Raw genomic sequence first — 17,611 nt, forward strand, 5'->3', positions numbered from 1 at the left:
TACAGTATTTTGTTAGTTTCAGGTGTACAACAAAGCGAATCAGTTATACACATATTGTTTCTTAAATCAGTCTAGTGGTAATGGTGCTCAGTTGCTCAGTCACATCTGACTCTTTGTGACCTCATGGACTATAGCCTGCCAGGCTCTTCTGTCCATGGAATATTTCAGGCAAGAATACTGGAGTGGGTTGCCATTTCCTACTCCAGGTTTCCATTTCCTTATAGGTGTCTTCTCCAGAAGGATTTAACTTGTTTTCCTCCACTCTCAAGAAATTAATAAAATACGAAATTAAAAAAGCCCTTAGAATTAACACACTGAGGCGTTTTTGTCTGCTTTTATGTTTCCTAGAAGATTTTGGAATGTCATCAAGAAAGCCCCAGAGGTGGGGAAAAGAAAATGGAGAAAGAGAAATATCAAGTTAAGAACTCACTGTTACAAAAATGGCCCAGAGAGAGTAACCAGAGTTCAGGAAGGGGCAGAGGAGTGCAGAGGGCATTTCCACTCTCACACCTGTAAGTTATTAATGACCTTTGAAGTGGTTGTTGATGGAAGCACTGGCGCATTTGAGCTGCTTCATATGTATACTTAGTGTATTCAGAGAACTGCCCAGCTTCAGGAGCCCTGAAATATCTTCAGGCTGCATCAGAGATCAAACGACAGAATCCATGACTTGGGAATATCATGTAGCCATGTGACATGTGGAAGGTTCCAGAGTGTGAGAACTGATGCCTAAATAACTACACTGTATGTGTTTAACTCAGTGATTTCCAGTTGCTTTTATAACTTTTAAAATGGCAGTCTTGGAAAATAATGGTCCACAGTTTCAAAATAAGGTAATGAGAGGTAAAGTTTTTACACATTTATTTCAGATTCCTATTCTGGAAAGATTAGAATATAATTAAACCTATTTTCATTCAAATTGTCATTAGATAGTTTATACAACATTTGTTTGGTTTAGGTTTTGAACTGCTGGGCCAAGGACATTACCTTCCCCGTTGAGAACTGAGTCAACAGTCTTGTTTTAACTTAACAAATACAACTTTCAAGTCCAACTTTCACTTCAAGTCCAGCTTTCCTCTCGTGTACTATGGAGCTAGTACATGAATGCTTTCAGCAGCTGCAGTTAAACTTTTCAAGGAAGCAGCAAGATATGTAGGCCTTTATTTTTTTTCTATCAGTATTTCTTAAAATTATTTTTCATGCTATTCATTGACATATCTTCCTAAATGGAATAACATATTAACTCTTGGCATGACATGGTACTAAGAAACAGTCCTAAAGAATTCAGTGGAAAATAATAGAGCACCATTTATTTCCAAAGTACAGTTTTTACTCCTTATTAGTAGGCAAACTGTTTTAGGTAGATAGTTTGATTAGGAATTAGAACTTAAGTATTTAATTCTATCTATCATTATTTACATTTTTTCCTGTACTTGCTCAAATTCTACAGAGTATGAAAACTTGAAGAAAAAGATGTGACATAGTATACCTCATTATTCTTTTATATTATTCTTTATAAATAAGAGGGAATAATAAAAGGGGGGTAGGACGATGGTAATTGTTATTCTAATATAAGAGAGTAATTATTTTAATATCAAGGATCCTGTTTATTGTCATTCTCAGTACTGTTTCTTTATGAAATTTTCATTATTCTTTATGAAAGAGATTGACTTAAAGCAGCACCAAAAGCTAACAAAGATAGTACAAGAGAAGAAACTTATAGGCGCATCTCATTTATAAATCCTAGAAAAGATCTTAGCAAATTGAATCCAGTGATGAATAAAAATGACAAATATGTTATGACCAAATTGGACTCATCCCAGAAATGCAAGTTAGTTTGACATTCAAAAATCCATTTTGTTACAGTTAATATATATAACTTACTAGATTAGGAGAATAAAGGATGAAACCCTTTATTATTAAGATGATCATCTTAATTGCAGAAAAATAAAAAGAGAACACTCTTAACAAGCTAGTAATATGAAGGAACTCCCATAGCCCAATAAAGCCCATCTCCAAAAACCGACAGCAAATATACTTAATTGTGAAATGTTAACATTTCTTTTGTATTAGCAATAAGACAAATATATCCCAAATCATCACTTCCATTCAAATTTTGTATTGAGGGTTATTCTCAAGTAATGTGAGAAGAAAAAGAAAGTATAACATTTGCAAAAAAGAAGCCAGCGTTTTTAGAAATGATATGATTGTCAATATAGAAAAGCTAAATAATCAGCAGTTGAATTATTAGAATAAATAAGAATGTTGAGCGAGGTCACTGGATACTCCAGCACTAATAAAAAGTCAATTACTGTCAAACACTAGGAAAAAAATCTATTAGAAATATAATTTTTTAAAATTCCATTTATTATAACACCAAAAACTATGAACTACTGTAGAAAAATGAATAGTTTATTCAAGAGATCTAAATAAGTGTAGAGCTATTTTATGTGGATAAGCAAGATTCAATATTGTGTGAGAACGCTAACTCTGCCCAAAGAGTCACTGAAATTCCAGTTCCCCAACAGAGTTTTGCTTTGAATTTGAGATGCTAAATCTGTAATTGATATGAAGGAGCAAAGATCCAAGAATAACCAAAACCTTCCTAAGGAAAAATAGTAAGGTTACTACAGTGTCTTAGAATTTACCCTAAAGGTATAGTAATTGAAACAGTATAGTGTTGAACTGACACAGGAATAGAGAAATAGATGAGAGCAACAGAATCCAGAATCAGACCCCACAGATACATGGACAGTAAGTGCACTGCAAAGCAGTGATAGCAAAGATGGTTATTTAAAAATATGGTCCACGTACAGTCCAATTGGGACAGCAATATTATTTAAGAATGACTAAAACATAGAAACAACACCACGTTCATCATTGGTAAGTTGGATGCAGAGACTATGGTATAGTCATACATTGATCTATCTTATAGTAATGAACATTAATGAACCTTAGCTGTACTCATTAGTGTAAATGAATCTCAGAAATTTGGTGCTGAGTAAAAAAAGCAAGTCATAGAAAACTAAATATTATATCATTCTGTCTTAGTCCATTCAGGCCGCCATAACAAAATACTGTAGACAGAGTGGCTATAAACAGCAGAAATTTACTGCTCACAGTTCTGGAGGCTGGAAGTCCAAGATTAGGGTGGCCAGCATGGTTGGTAAGAACCAGCTTCTGGTTGCAGACTTACAGCCTCATATGGCAGGGGGTCTGGGGAGCTCTGGGGGTCTCTTTCATAAGATCAGTGATCCTGTTCGTGAGGGTCCCACACTTAGGACCTAATCACCTCCCAGAGGCCCTGCCTCGCAATGCCATCACCTTGGGGGCTAGGTTTCAACATAAGAATTTGAGGGGGAGGACACAAAATTCATACCACAGTACATGCTATTTGCTTAAAATGTAAAAGAGGCACATTTAAATTATACATTGTAAAACCCTACATATGTTTGTGATAAAAAAGCATGAGGAAAAGAACAAGCATCACAAAGTTCAGGATAGTGATCCCGTGGAGTGGACTGCTAGAGGTGTGGCTGGGAAAAGGCACGCGTGGGTGTGTGCTCAGTTATGTCCGACCCAGGGATCGAACCCACGTCTCCTGTGGTTCCTGCAGTGGCAGGCAGACTCTTTACCACTGAGCCACCTGGGATGACCACATGTGGGTGAGGGAGCGCCTAAAATATTGACAGTGTTCCGTTTGATAAGATATGTTCTAGGTGCACAGGTGTTCATTTGTGTAATTATTTTTCAAACCGAGTTTTCATAGTAATGCTATTTGTATGCTGTTTTTTTACATTAAAATGATTACAAAGAGAGATTTGTTAAAAATCAGATCTCTAACTCGTGATCCCTTTACTTTTCACAGGGTTAGCAATGAGAATTAGAAGAGAGCAGTTTGTTTTTTTAATAAAAAGCTTTTTATTTGGAAATACTTTCGAACTTATTGAAAACTTTCAGGAATTGTACAAAAAAAATCACCTGTTTACCTTTTGTCCAGATTCAGTTACTGTATACATATTATATTACTTTTTTGTTAAAGAGAGATTTATCATCCTTCTCTATTTTTTCTAAATTATTTAAGAATAAGCTGCAGGTATTATGCCCCTTTGTTTCCAGATACTTCACTGAATATTTCCTGAAGAAAAGGACATGCTCTTACATGACACCAGTACAGTTGTTAACCTCAGGAAGACTTTTAACATTAGCAGTACTTTAAAATAATCTGCAATTCACTATCCAGTTTGTCAACTGACTTCATAATGTCCTTGACAGCACTTGTTTTTTCCTCCACTAGAGGTTGCAGTCGACGTATTGCATTTAATTGTTCGTTTAGTCTCCTTCATCTGGAACAGTTCCCAAGCCTTTCTTTGTCTTTTATAATAATGACAGTTTTGAAGAATACTGTAAAAATTTTTTTTTTAATTTAAGAGAACAGTTCTCATTTTGAGTTTTACTGTTCTCTCATGATTCTATCCAGTTTGTGATCCCTAGTCAAAATACCACACTAATGATACATTTTTTTCCTTAGAGTTATCACATCTAGAGTGTGTCTCTATCTGGCTCTCATTGGTTGTATTAATTTTGATAATTTGTCCAAGGTGTTGCGTTTTCTCCAGTATAAGGGAGAGGAAGTTTTGAAAGGATTTCTTTGGAGAGAGCTGTTGGTGAGTGTGGACCCTGCTTCCTTCTCAACGAAGACAAACAGGCATGTGATAGCTCCCTCACCTCAAGTCAGAAGAGAGACGCCACTTGGAAAGCTTCCTGTGTGTCCTCTGAAGTTATCAGGTCACAGCAAGCGCACTGATGGGTGCCTCTTTTTAAGGAAAGCTGGAGATGGAGGCCGAAGCTGGCTTGCTGCTTAGAAGTCGAGCAAAGTGAGCTCCTAGTAGACTGTGATCAGCCTTTTCTTCCAGAGTTTGTTAGGCAATCCATGCATGAGTATTTCCCATGAATGAGATGTGGCAAGAGCCTGACTGGGGTCATGGCGTAATCTGACCTAATGGCCATGAAAAGGGTGAAAGGCTTATTGAGGGAAAGTTGGCAGAGCCCCATCACAGTTCCAGTGGGTAGAAGTGAATAGACGACTTGCAATAGAGTCCCTCCCTTCAGGTCAAGGGAATTGCTGGTGAAAATCCCACAGTGATCTGTGGGTGGTACCTTCTCAGGACCCATGAAGAGCCCCCAAAGGGGAAGAGCTTTAAATACCTATGAGCACAGAAAGTGTGAGACCGTCTCGTGACTACTGGTAAAATAACATTTCTCTCTCCTCGAGGTGGAGTTGAGGAGGGAGGTCCGACAAGAAGGTTAGTGAAATCCCAGAGAGGAGGGGTGGACACCTGCAGAGGGGAAAGGGGGCCGTGCTCTCCTCCGTCATCGAAAGCATATACACACCGCAGAGGTTGTCTGTGAGATAAGACGTCACGTTGTATTAACTTTGAAGCTCTCATCATTTTATAGGATAAGCATTTTATTTGAAATGGAATTGAGACTGTGATTTAAAGTAACTCAGTTCAGTTCAGTTCAGTCCAGTCACTCAGTCATGTCTGACTCTTTGCAACCCCATGAACTACAGCACGCCAGGCCTCCCTGTCTATCACCAGCTCCTGGAGTTTACCCAAACCCATGTCCACTGAGCTGGTGATGCCATCCAACCCTCTCATCTTCTGTCGTCCCCTTCTCCTCTTGCCCTCAATCTTTTCCAGTGAGTCAGCTCTTCGCATCAGGTGGCCAAAGTCTTGGAGTTTCAGCTTCAACATCAGTCTTTCCAATGAACACCCAGGACTGATCTCCTTTAGGATGGACTGGTTGGATCTCCTTGCAGTCCAAGGGACTCTCAAGAGTCTTCTCCAACACCACAGTTCAAAAGCATCAATTCTTCAGCGCTCAGCTCTCTTTATAGTCCCAACTCTCACATCCATACATGACCACTGGAAAAACCATAGCCTTGACTAGATGGACCTTTGTTGACAAAGTGATGTCTCTGCTTTTTAATATGCTGTCTAGGTTGGTCATAACTTTCCTTCCAAGGAGTAAGCGTCTTTTAATTTCATGGCTGCAATCACCATCTGCAGTGATGTTGGAGCCCAGAAAGATAAAGTCAGCCACTGTTTCCACTGTTTCCCCATCTATTTCCCATGAAGTGATGGCACCAGATGCAATGATCTTAGTTTTCTGAATGTTGAGTTTTAAGCCAACTTTTTCACTCTCCTCTTTCACTTTTATCAAGAGGGTCTTTAGTTCTTCTTCACTTTCTACCATAAGGGTGGTGTTGTCTGCATATCTGAGGTTATTGGTATTTTTCCCGCCAATCTTGATTGCAGCTTGTGCTTCCTCCAGCCTAGCGTTTCTCATGATGTACTCTGCATATAAGTCAAATAAGCAGAGTGACAATATACATAATTAAAGTAACTACAGGACCTTTAATTATGTAAGCATGGTCAGAAAAAGTCATGTGACTGCTTTCATTTTCATTGAGGGGCAGGAAAGAATATATCTGAATAACTTTTGCTTATTGTTTGAAAAATATATTCATTTTGTACAGGTAATACATTGCATGATTTAAAATAAAAATGATATGAATAGTGTATAGCCACTATGAAGAACAACATGGATTTTCCTTAAAAAACTAAAAACAGTTACCATATGATCCAGCAATCCCAATCCTGAGCATATATCCAGAAAAGACCAAAACACGAATTCAGGAAGATCCTTGCCAGTGTTCATAGCAGCACTCACTATGTAAAATAGCCAAGACGTGGAAGCAAGCTAAATGTTAATTGACAGATGAATGGATAAAGAAGATGTGGTACATATATACAATGGAATATTAACCAGCCATAAAAAAGACTGAAATAATGCCATTTGCAGCCATATGGTTGGACCTAGAGATGATCCTAGTACGTGAGGTAAAGCCAGGCAGAGAAAGACCAATATCAAATGATATCCCTTATATGTGAAGTCTAAAAAGAATGATACAAATGAACTTATTGCCAAAACAGGAACAGACTCAGACATAGAAAACAAACTTAAGGTTACCAAAGGGGAAAAGGGGTGAGAGGGAGAAATTAGGAGCTTGGGATCGACAGATACATGGCACCGTATGTAAAGTAGATAAACAGTGAGGTCCTACTATGTATAGGACTGGGAACTATATTTAGTATCTTGTAATAACCTATAATGGAAAAGAACCTGAAAAATTTATATATAAATGTATAATTGAATCACTTTGCTGAGTACCAGAAACTAACACAACGTTGTTAATGAACTATACGTCAATAAATAAAATGATATGAATAGTGTACACTGAGAAAGCCTTCTCACATCTGTCCCCATCTACCCAATTGCCATTCTCCTCTTTTTGTTCAGTCACCAAGTCATGTCTGACTCCTTGCGACCCCATGGACTGCAGCTCGCCAGGCCTCCCTGGCCCTCACCACCTCCTGGAGTTTGCCCAAGTTCATATATGTTTATTGCTCCAGTATTTCTTTATGCAGTAAGCAAATATGAATCTCCTAGACTTACAAAAATGTAGCATACCTTTCAGACCTTTTTTTTTTACTTGCCATAAAACGTGAGTAATATAAAATTTACCATTTTAACACAGAAGGAGAATGATGGATCATTTGGTAACTGTGTGTTTACCTTTATGAGAAACTGCCAGGCTGTTTCTCTCACAGCGAATGTACCATTTGACATTCTGACCAGCCAGACAGGAGGGTTCCAGTTTCTCCACATCCAACACCTATTTTCTGTTTACTTTTGATAATAGCTGTCCTAATGTTTGTGAAGTGGCATATCATTGTGGTGTTGATTTGCATTTGCTAAAGACTGATGCTGTGCCTTTTCATGTGCCTTTTGGCCAATTTGTCTTCTCTGGAGAAATGTTTATTCAAGTTCTTTCTCCCTTTTTGAATTGGGTTAGCCGCTTTGTATTGTTGAGGTGCAAGAGTACTTTATATATTCTGGATATTAACCTCGTATCAGATATATAGTTTGTAGATATTTTTCCCATCCTGTGGGTTGTCTTTTCACTTTCTCAGTAGTGTGCTTTGATGTGTGTGTGTGTGTGTGTGTGTGTGTGCGTGCACTCAGTCGTGTCTGACTCTTTGCGACCCCACAGACTGTAACCCATCACTGTCCATGGCATTTTCCAGGCAAGGGTACTGGAGTGATTGCCATTTCCTCCCCCAGTGGATCTTCCCAACCCAGGGATCGAACCCCTGTCTCTTGGGTCTCCTGCATTGGCAGGCATATTCTTTACCAGAAGCCTGATGTACAAAAGCTTAATTTTGATGAAGTCCTATTATATTTATTTTTGTTGTTTTTGCCTGTACTTTCGGTATCACATCCAACAAATCATTGCCAAATCTAATGTCATGAAGATCTCCCCTGGAATGTGGACTGTTGTACCCAAGGCTGCCCGCTGAGGGGCTGAGGCATGGTAACTGCTAGGCAAGAGGTTAAAACGCCAAAGTTTACCCATCCCTTTGTCAAGCTCTGCTGCAAAGGTTGCAAGTGTTTGAACTCCAGAGTTCCAAAACATTTACCTTTAGACAATTCCTGCTGGTCCAGTAGTAGTTAGGTAGAAGGATGGATTCCTGGATATCTTCTGTGAAGTCACCTGTGTTTGTTTATTTTTTTTAACTTGACAATATAACCTGGAGATCTTCCTATATATCAGTACCTAGAGATCTTCTTTCTCTTTACAGTTCCATAGTATTCTAGAGTTCACGGTAGAGGTACCATAGTTTATTTAACCTGTTCCCTATTGCCGGATGCTTGGGGTTTATAGTCTTTCACTATTACAGAAAGTGATGCAATGGAAACTTTGTGTGTGTGTGTGTGTGTGTATAAATTTGTACACATCAGGTTACATACACAGGTGTATCAGTGGAACTTATTTTCTAAAAGTGGAATTTCTGGGCCAAAGGTAAGTGCATTTGGTAAATATTGCTAAAAGACCCTCCAGAGACATTGTACCCTTTAAACCCCACCAGTAATCTATGAGAGTGCCTGTTTTCCCAAAACGTCAACAGCAATGCATTTTAAACTTTTGGCATTTTACCAGTTCGATAGGTGAGAAATGGCATCTCAACATAATTTTAATTTTCATCTTTCTTATTATGAGAGAAGGTGTGTATGTTTTCATAGACTTAAGGGTCATTTCTGAAAAAAAAAATTAAAAGGACACAACACAAATTAAATTGCCTTCTAATTGGCATCACTTGAGTCTTGCTGTTCAGTGTAATGGGTATAGTTTTTCCTGGGGAAGCTGTCACTGGGAGCTGAAATTTGTTGCTGCTTCATCATAGAAGATTAAGCAGGAGGTGAGAGGAAGGGAGAGCCAGTGACGAGGTGGGGTAGCAGAAGCTTTTTTTTGATTTAACACCAAATGAATATTGTAGAATGTATGTGAGGCTGCTGCAGAACTGGAATTGGACGGTGTTTCTCAGTTTCCCCTCTCCTTTTTAGAAAGAGGCTTTGAGAGAAGACCCAGTGTGATTGTTTTCAGTTCAGTTCAGTTCAGTCACTCAGTCGTGTCCAACTCTTTGCGACCCCATGAATCACAGCACGCCAGGCCTCTCTGTCCATCACCAACTCCCGGAGTCCACCCAAACCCATGTCCATCGAGTCGGTGATGCCATCCAACCATCTCATCCTCTGTCGTCCCCTTCTCCTCCTGCCCCCAATCCTACCCAGCATTAGGGTCTTCTCCATTGTTTTAGGGAGTAAATTACAGTAGGTTTTAACTGGATTCCATGGGTGTTCTAAGCCTTCTCTGAGTGCTGTGGCTTACCATATAGCCTGGATTGTAGCTGTTCTCCAATTTTTTTTCTGGTGTTTTGAAAGTGTGTGTGTGTGTGAATTCTATTTTATTAATAAATAGTAAACATTATAAAGGATAATTAGTTTGCCTACTCTTCTGACAGCATGACTATCCCCCCCCCCCCCCGAGCCCCGCAAGAGCTTGCTTAATAAGAATCTGAAACAAGATGGGAGTTGGGGCACTAGGCAGATGAGAGGTTGAACAGGGATGGGGAACAAGCAGAGGGACACACAAACAGCACATTCCTTGGGGTGGATCTGGCCAGGATCTGTCTAGCCAAGGGCAGTAAAGAACAATAGCCAAGGAGCCACTCCCAAGGAGACAGTGTCCTAATCTAGGAGCATTCTCTGCCAGCAGAGAAGATCCCTGCAACATCACCTAGCTGAACTCCCAGACTGGTGCTCTGAACGAGTAGCTGTCCTGTGTCTCCCATTCTTCTCCTGTATGGATCCTTTCTGCTTCTCTCCATACGTGTTGGGTGTATGTGGGGAGGGTGATCTCAGTTCCTGAGTCAGTCGAGCAGCCGCACCAAAGGAGCTGCACCAGATCTGATAGAGATCACAAAAACTGGACTCTGAGCCCGATACTGTAATTTGATAAAACAGCCGGATCTCAAACCACCACCTATTATATGATTCGATTTATAGCAAATGTCCATAGGAGGCAATCTATACACAGAAAATAGACTAGTGGATAGCTTAGTAGATATCTAGGACTCCAGATTGGAGCTGAGTGTGTGCATGACTGTAAATGGGTACAGGGGTTTTTTAGGAGATGATGGAAATGTTCTGAAATTCATTGTGGTGGTGACTGCACAAGTCTGTGAACATACTAAAAAACTTATTTTTACCTTTTTAAAAAATTTTTATTTTTAAAAAAAATTTAGTCATTTGGCTGTGCCAGGGTCTTAGATGCAGCGTGTAAACTCTTAGTTGCTCTCTGTGGGCTCTAGTTGCCCAACCAGGGACTGAACCTGGCCCCCTACATTGGGAACATGGACACTGGACCACCAGGAAAGCCCTCTTTTTACCCTTTAAAATAGATAAATTGGATAGTATATGAATTGGAATTCAATGAAGTTGTTATTTAAAAAATCAATTTCAGACCGGCGGCCAATGGTTGGTATAAAATACGTATAAAACATTTATTTTATAAAGGATTTCTATAGGTGAATACAAATTAAGTTTATTACATATTCATTCAAATTGTACTTTTATCACCATGAGTATCCGTCTTTATCTTCAGTGATATTTTTTTTTTTTGCCTTAAAGTCTGCTTGTCATATCTCGAAATAAAAAGAAGAAAATATACATACTTTGCTTTCCCTCTAGCTGATCTATATCATGATTGGAAATCAAATTTGTAACCATAGAAAGGGCTTCCCTGGTGGCTCAAATGGTAAAGAATCCGCCTGCAATACAGGAGACCCCAGTTGGATCCCTGGATCAGGAAGATCCCCTGGAGAAGGAAATGGCAACCCACTCCAGTATCCTTGCCTAGAGAATCCATGGACAGAGGAGCCTGGCGGGCTGCAGTCCATGGGGTTATAGAAAGATGTGTTTGCAAAAGTGAAGGAAAAAGAATAGAGCCATTTCTATAAAGTTCTTTGTATAATGTGCAATATAATATTTTGCATGTATTCTGTTATGTTCTTTTAGAATCCTCAAAAAGAGAATGACTTAGCTTTTAAAAACACCTTTACTGAATAGTTTATAACTGTGATTTTTAGACTATTTCTTTTGTATGGTTTTGTTCATAATCAGTTAAATAAAATCACTTTCATAATTAAAAAAGTCTACTTATCAGATATTAATATGACAATACAAGCTTTATTTTAGCTAATGTTTGCATGCTTTTTTCATACTTTTTATTTCAACCTATGTTTTTATATTTAAACTTAACTTATAAATAGTATAGTGTATTTCATCCAATTTGAAATCTTTGAATTGGACTATACAGTCCTTTTACATATAACATAGTTACTATTATAATTGAATTTAAGTCTATTGACTTTATTAGGTTTATTTCTATTGGTTTGCTATTGATTCTGTTTTTGGTCCCATTTTTTTTCTACTTTTTTGCCTTTCTTTATGCTCATGATATATTTGTGTTACTCTGTTTTTCTATTCTCTTTTTACTGATAACTTTTTATTAGTCTTTTAGTGATCACTCTAGAAGTGACAGCTTACACCCTTGACTTAGTATAGGCTATTTAAGTTAGTACTTTGAAGAATCTTACAACAGTCTTTTCATTTACCTCTTCCTGCTTTTTGTCATTTTCAGTTCAGTTCAGTCGCTCAGTTGTGTCTGACTCTTTGTGATCCCATGGACTGCAGCATGCCAGGTTTTCCTGTCCATCATCAACTCCCAGAGCTTACTCAAACTCATGTCCGTCGAGACTGTGATTCCATCCAACCATCTCATCTTCTGTTGTCTCTCTTCCCGCCTTCAATCTTTCCCAGCATCAAGGTCTTTTCAAATGAGTCACTTCTTCGCGTCAGGTGGCCAAAGTTTTGGAGTTTCAGCTTCAGCATCAGTCCTTCCAATGAATATTCAGGACTGATTTCCTTTAGGATGGACTGGTTGGATCTCCTTGTAGTCCAAGGGACTCTCAAGAGTCTTCTCCAACACCACAGTTCAAAAGCATCAGTTCTTCGGCATTCAGCTTTCTTTATGGTACAACTCTCACATCCATACATGACTACTGGAAAAACCATAGCTTTGACTAGATGGACCTTTGTTGGCAAAGTAATGTCTTTGCTTTTTAGCATGCTGTCTAGGTTTGTCATAGCTTTTCTTTCAAGGAGCAGCGTCTTTTAATTTCATGGGTGCAGTCACCACCCACAGTGATTTTGGAGCCCCAAAAAAGTAAAGTCTGTCACTGTTTCCATTGTTTCCCCATCTATTTGCCATGAAGTGATGGGATCAGATGCCATGATCTTAGTTTTCTGAATGTTGAGTTTTAAGCCAACTTTTTCACTCTCATCAAGAGTCTCTTTAGTTCTTTGCTTTCTGCCATAAGGGTGGTGTCATCTGCATATCTGAGGTGATTGATATTTCTCCCAGCAATCTTGATTCCAGCTTATGCTTCATCCAGTCCAGCACTTCTCATGACGTACTCTGCATATAAGTTAAATAAGCAGGGTGACAATATGCAGCCTTGATGTACTCCTTTCCTGATTTGGAACCAGTCTGTTGTTCCATGTCTAGTTCTAACTGTTGCTTCTTGACCTGCATACAGATTTCTCAGGAACTTGATATTTTACTCCATGCATTTTAACTTCACAGATTTTATTGTCATTTTAAGCAATCAATATTTGCTTATACTTACCTGTATCATGAAGCTTAACATATTTAAATCAAGCAGATAGAGCAGTATATTAATATTTTACCCTTTTATCTCTTCTAAGAGTTTTAGTCTTTCATTGGAGATCATATTCTTTCAACTTGAATAACTCTTTATTCTTAAAAATCAAGTTCTTAAAAATCAAGTCTGCATATGGCATATTCGTCCAGATTTCATTTGAAAACATTAAACATTTTTTTATTTGTGATAGAAACCACAACATAAAATTTACCATCTCTGCCATAATCACGTGCTCAGTTTAACAGTGTTATGTATACTCACATTGTTGGATAATGTATTTCCAGAATTGAAACTCTATGCCCATTAATCAATGACTATTTATGTGCCTAGACTCTAGTCCCTCATTTAATTATTGTTGTTTGGTGGCTGACTTATTTCACTTAGCATGATGTCCTCAAGGACACCCATGTCATAACTTGAGACAATTCTTTCAAAAACGATGAGTAACATTCTGGTGTGTGTGTATACATTTTATTTATCTGTTCATCCATTGATGGACATTTGGTTCGCTTCTACTTATTAGCTTTGTGAATAATGATGCTGTGAACACGTGTGTGCAGATATCTCTTTTGAGATTCTGGTTCCAGTATTTTGAGTATATATCCAGAAGTTCTTGCAATGGATTTTATTTCTATATTAAACAAAGACTGTACCAGTCAGAGTGTGGCTTAGATTGGTATATCTTTTTTCCCCCCTTGACTTTTTCTTTATTTTTATTTTTTAAAGAAAGGGGTTCTTTAAGAGCATGAAGAAGAAAAATGAATTATATATAACATATTACTGAATATATTCAAAGCTACCTTCTAGGAGATCTTTTATTTCTAAAAGTTTTACCTAAACTTTTTATTTTAAGATCATTGTAAATTCATGTGCATGGTAAGAGACAATACAAAGAGATGTCCCATAACTTTAACCAGTTTCCTCAATGATAACATCTTACATAGTTATAGTACAGCATTCAGATTGGAGTATCTTGTCCAGCTTTATTTTTTAAAAGAATTTTTTATCTTGTCCAGCTTTTATATTGTATTGGTGAGAGGGTGTATGAATCTTCCTTCACAACAGGCAGTGTGCTCTCATCGATTTATATGATTGTCCCTCTGTGCCTTCAAGATAAAGGTTACGCATGTTGTACAGTGTGTGTTTGTATACTCTGGTTAGTCAGGTTGGTCAAATATGCTAAGTCACACTGCTGTCGTGTTATTGATAGCAGCGTAGGCTTTGTGTACTTAGCCCTGCTTGAGGCATTTCAGTGTTGAGCAGTAGCTCTCTATGTGTGTACGTAAGTATACATAGCAGTCACTTCTGACTGCTTGTTAGATATTGTACAGATATATTGATTTATTCAGGAGGCTGAAGGTACTGGTTAACTTTCTTTCAGTATCTGGGTTTGGGTGTATGCTCAATTGTTTTTATTGGCAGAAAGTTGGGTATATCATTAGTAGTATAGCTGTCTTCCAAGATATCCATTGAAATTGAGTATAGAAATAAGCTTTCTTAGAATATACAGCAAATAGTTGTTTATTCACTTTTACTTTGAATTTTGCAAATCAAAAACCTTTTTAAGAAGTAAAGTATTCATACAGAAAAGGACTTTAAGTGGTAAGTGTACAATTTTATGAATTTTAACAAAGCAGGCATACCTATGTGACTAATGCCCAAAACAAAAAGAAGATACTTTCAGTACAGCAGAATCATCCTGTGGCCCTCTCTCAGTTATTATTTCCTCAAGGGTAATCACTGTCCTGACTTTTAACGTCATAGATTTGTTTAGCCTTTTTTAAAACCTAATGTAAATAAGATCACACTGCATTCTCACTTTTATCTGGCTTCTTTTTGTTCAGCCCAAAATGTGTGAGATTTTTTTCCTTATTGTGTGAATAGCAGTAGTTCATTCATACTCCATGCAAAGCCTTACACGTGCACAGAAGCATACAGAATAGTGTATGCATTTTCTATTCCATCTTCAACAGTTATCAGCTTATGGCCAGTCTGCTTTTAGTTACCCTTCTACCCACTGTCCTTAACTCTCCAGATTATTATGAAGTAAGTCCCGGACATATTTTTGCCTGGGTGCTCAGTATATTTTTTTCTTACGTATTTAATAACATTACTAAGTTGTGTCTTGCAGTTGATTGTTCTGAGTTGATTTTCTTACATATGCAGTATACCTCTTTAGTATATAACTTCAAGTCATTTTTTTCTCATTGGGACAGTTTTCTTGAAATAGTGTTTTTAGGGAATTCCTTGGAGATCTAGTGATTAAAGATTTACTTTTACTGCTGAGGACCCAGGTTCAATCCCTTGTGGGCGAACTAGGATTCTGCAAGCTGGGTGGTATGGCCAAAAAAAAAAAAGTATTTTTAGTATTTTAGTATTTGTTCCCTACTGCTTTAGTTTTCTTCTTTGGGGGTCCCCCCTCTATGACCGTCTTATCTACCACTTTTTTCTCAAGTCTTTTAAAATCACTTTCTTATTTTCTTTTTGATAGTAAATTTTTTTTAATTTCACCTATTTATTATAAGGCTTCTTTTTAAATACTTGTTTTTATACTATTTCTAACATAATCTTCATTTCTGAAGATATAATTTTTGGTTATATTTGTTGTTATTTCCTGAATTCTATCATCTCATTTTTAGTTTTTCTAATTTTCATTAGTTCTGTTCTCTCAAATCTTCTGTTATTTTGTTACTTTGTTTTAGCTCATTTAAAATGATCAGTTTGTGGTGTTCCTCTGTTTTGTGAACATGTTTTAAGCTTTGTTTTTATTGCTTTCATTGTTTTGTGAACAATGTTTTAAGCTTTACTTTTATTGTCTTTTATTGGTGTCACTCTAACATCTTTTTCTTCCTAATAACTCTGAGATTTGATTGCCTCCCCTTTTGTTATTAATTTTCATGTGAAATTAATTTGCCCAAACTGTTAGATGGGAGAGATTAGTCAGGATAACTTTTCTAGCTTTATGTGTAAAGCTCCCTTTTCTACTGTTTTTACAAAGTGTTCAAAAAATATTGCCTTGTACTTTCTGAGATCTCTTGGCTTCCCTTTTTACCTGGACTGTGTTTGACTTTTGCCCTCACGCCCCTGTTCTGGTCAATCTGGACTCTACCCCCTGTAGTTTTGCTCATTGTGAGTCTTTATTCTTTCCTCTGGCTGATTTTTGCTGTTCTCCTTTTCTCAGGCTGTAAGGTGCCTTTCCTTCTATCTGCTTTCTCCCTCACAAATGCTGATATTATGCAGCTCTTGTGACTTCTCTTGTTTTTTTCCTACCCATTTCTATTTTGTTGTTTGTGGGCATAGCTTTTCACTTAGTTTTGTTACAGGTGTTTTTTTAATGCTTTTGAGTGTTGTTACGCTGATTTGTCTCTTTGGGTGGATTTGGATTAAACACTACATCACCATCACCACCATCTTCTGTAATAGATTTGAAAAAGAATTCTTCTGTAGCTTACTGGACTCTGTTACAGTAACTTGGTGCTAACTGGTGAAGTATGGATTTTCTCCTTTTGTTTTATCAATAAAACTTCTGTCAGTTGGTCATAAATTAGCCAATCTCAGTCTTTGATTCCTTGAGTTTCATGAATCTTCAGTATATAACTCACTTTTAAATTGGTGTCTCCGCTGGAGATCCTACTATCCTATATATTACTCTTGGGGAAGACAGTTACCTGACTTTACCTTTAATTCCTTGTGGGCTCAACTCTGTTCTCTCTTTTTCTCATTTTAGTCTTCTTTTTGCCCCCCTACTTTCTTAGCACCATATACCCAGTTTCACTGCTTTCAAAAGTTTATGGTCTAGGCAGTGGAGAACACATACCCATAAATATATAAATATTATAAGAGAGATTTTATGTTATCAGAGTGAAGAGGAAGTAATAATTAATTTTGGCCAGAGAAATCTTAAGAAGGCTTCACAGAGGAAGTAATAAGTGAGGGAGGTGGGTTTTGAGGAACAGACAGGAATTTAATAGATGTGTGAAACAACTTACTCGAAGAAACTGTTAGCGCACTTCCCTTGAAATGGCATCTCCTGTGACAGTATTTTCCTATAACAGTTCAACTCATATTGATCTTAAATTTATTTTCTCATAATCGCATAGTGAGGTGAATGTGTCTAATAGAAGCCAGGGGAGTGGTGTGGTTTCACTGCTGCAGAGTGGGCAGTAGTAAAAAGAGTAAATGAGGAGTGGGAACTACTTGTATTAAAAGGATAGGTAGAAGAAGAGGGCCGAGTGAGGGATACTGAGATGTGAAGTCAGAGACTTGACTTAAATGGTAAACCAGGAGAGACTGGTCTCAGAGGAGCCAAAAAGGAAGAGAATTTTAATAATGGGTCAGCAGTCAGCAGTGTCACAGGCAAATTAAGTTGAATGTGCCCTGAAGCAGGGCATTGGATTTAGTAGCTAAGAGGTCAC

The 17,611-nt window shown here is 37.7% G+C and overlaps 1 protein-coding gene across 11 annotated transcripts in view; it reads left to right on the forward strand.

Moving 5' to 3' along the window:
• Positions 1–17,611, forward strand: part of PCCA (propionyl-CoA carboxylase subunit alpha) — a 409,555-nt gene that overhangs the window by 15,635 nt on the left and 376,309 nt on the right. For 2 of the 11 annotated variants that reach the window (XM_081548973.1, XM_081548971.1), the window contains exon 3: positions 349–512. The exons of the other annotated variants lie outside the window; for them this stretch is intronic. The gene's annotated coding sequence lies outside the window, so the exon portion shown is untranslated. The remainder of the gene's footprint in view (positions 1–348; positions 513–17,611) is intronic. 11 annotated transcript variants of the gene reach the window in all.

This window comes from Giraffa tippelskirchi, chromosome 12, assembly GCF_054371585.1.
Source record: "Giraffa tippelskirchi isolate mGirTip1 chromosome 12, T2T-mGirTip1v1.2.pri, whole genome shotgun sequence".
NCBI lineage: Eukaryota > Metazoa > Chordata > Mammalia > Artiodactyla > Giraffidae > Giraffa > Giraffa tippelskirchi.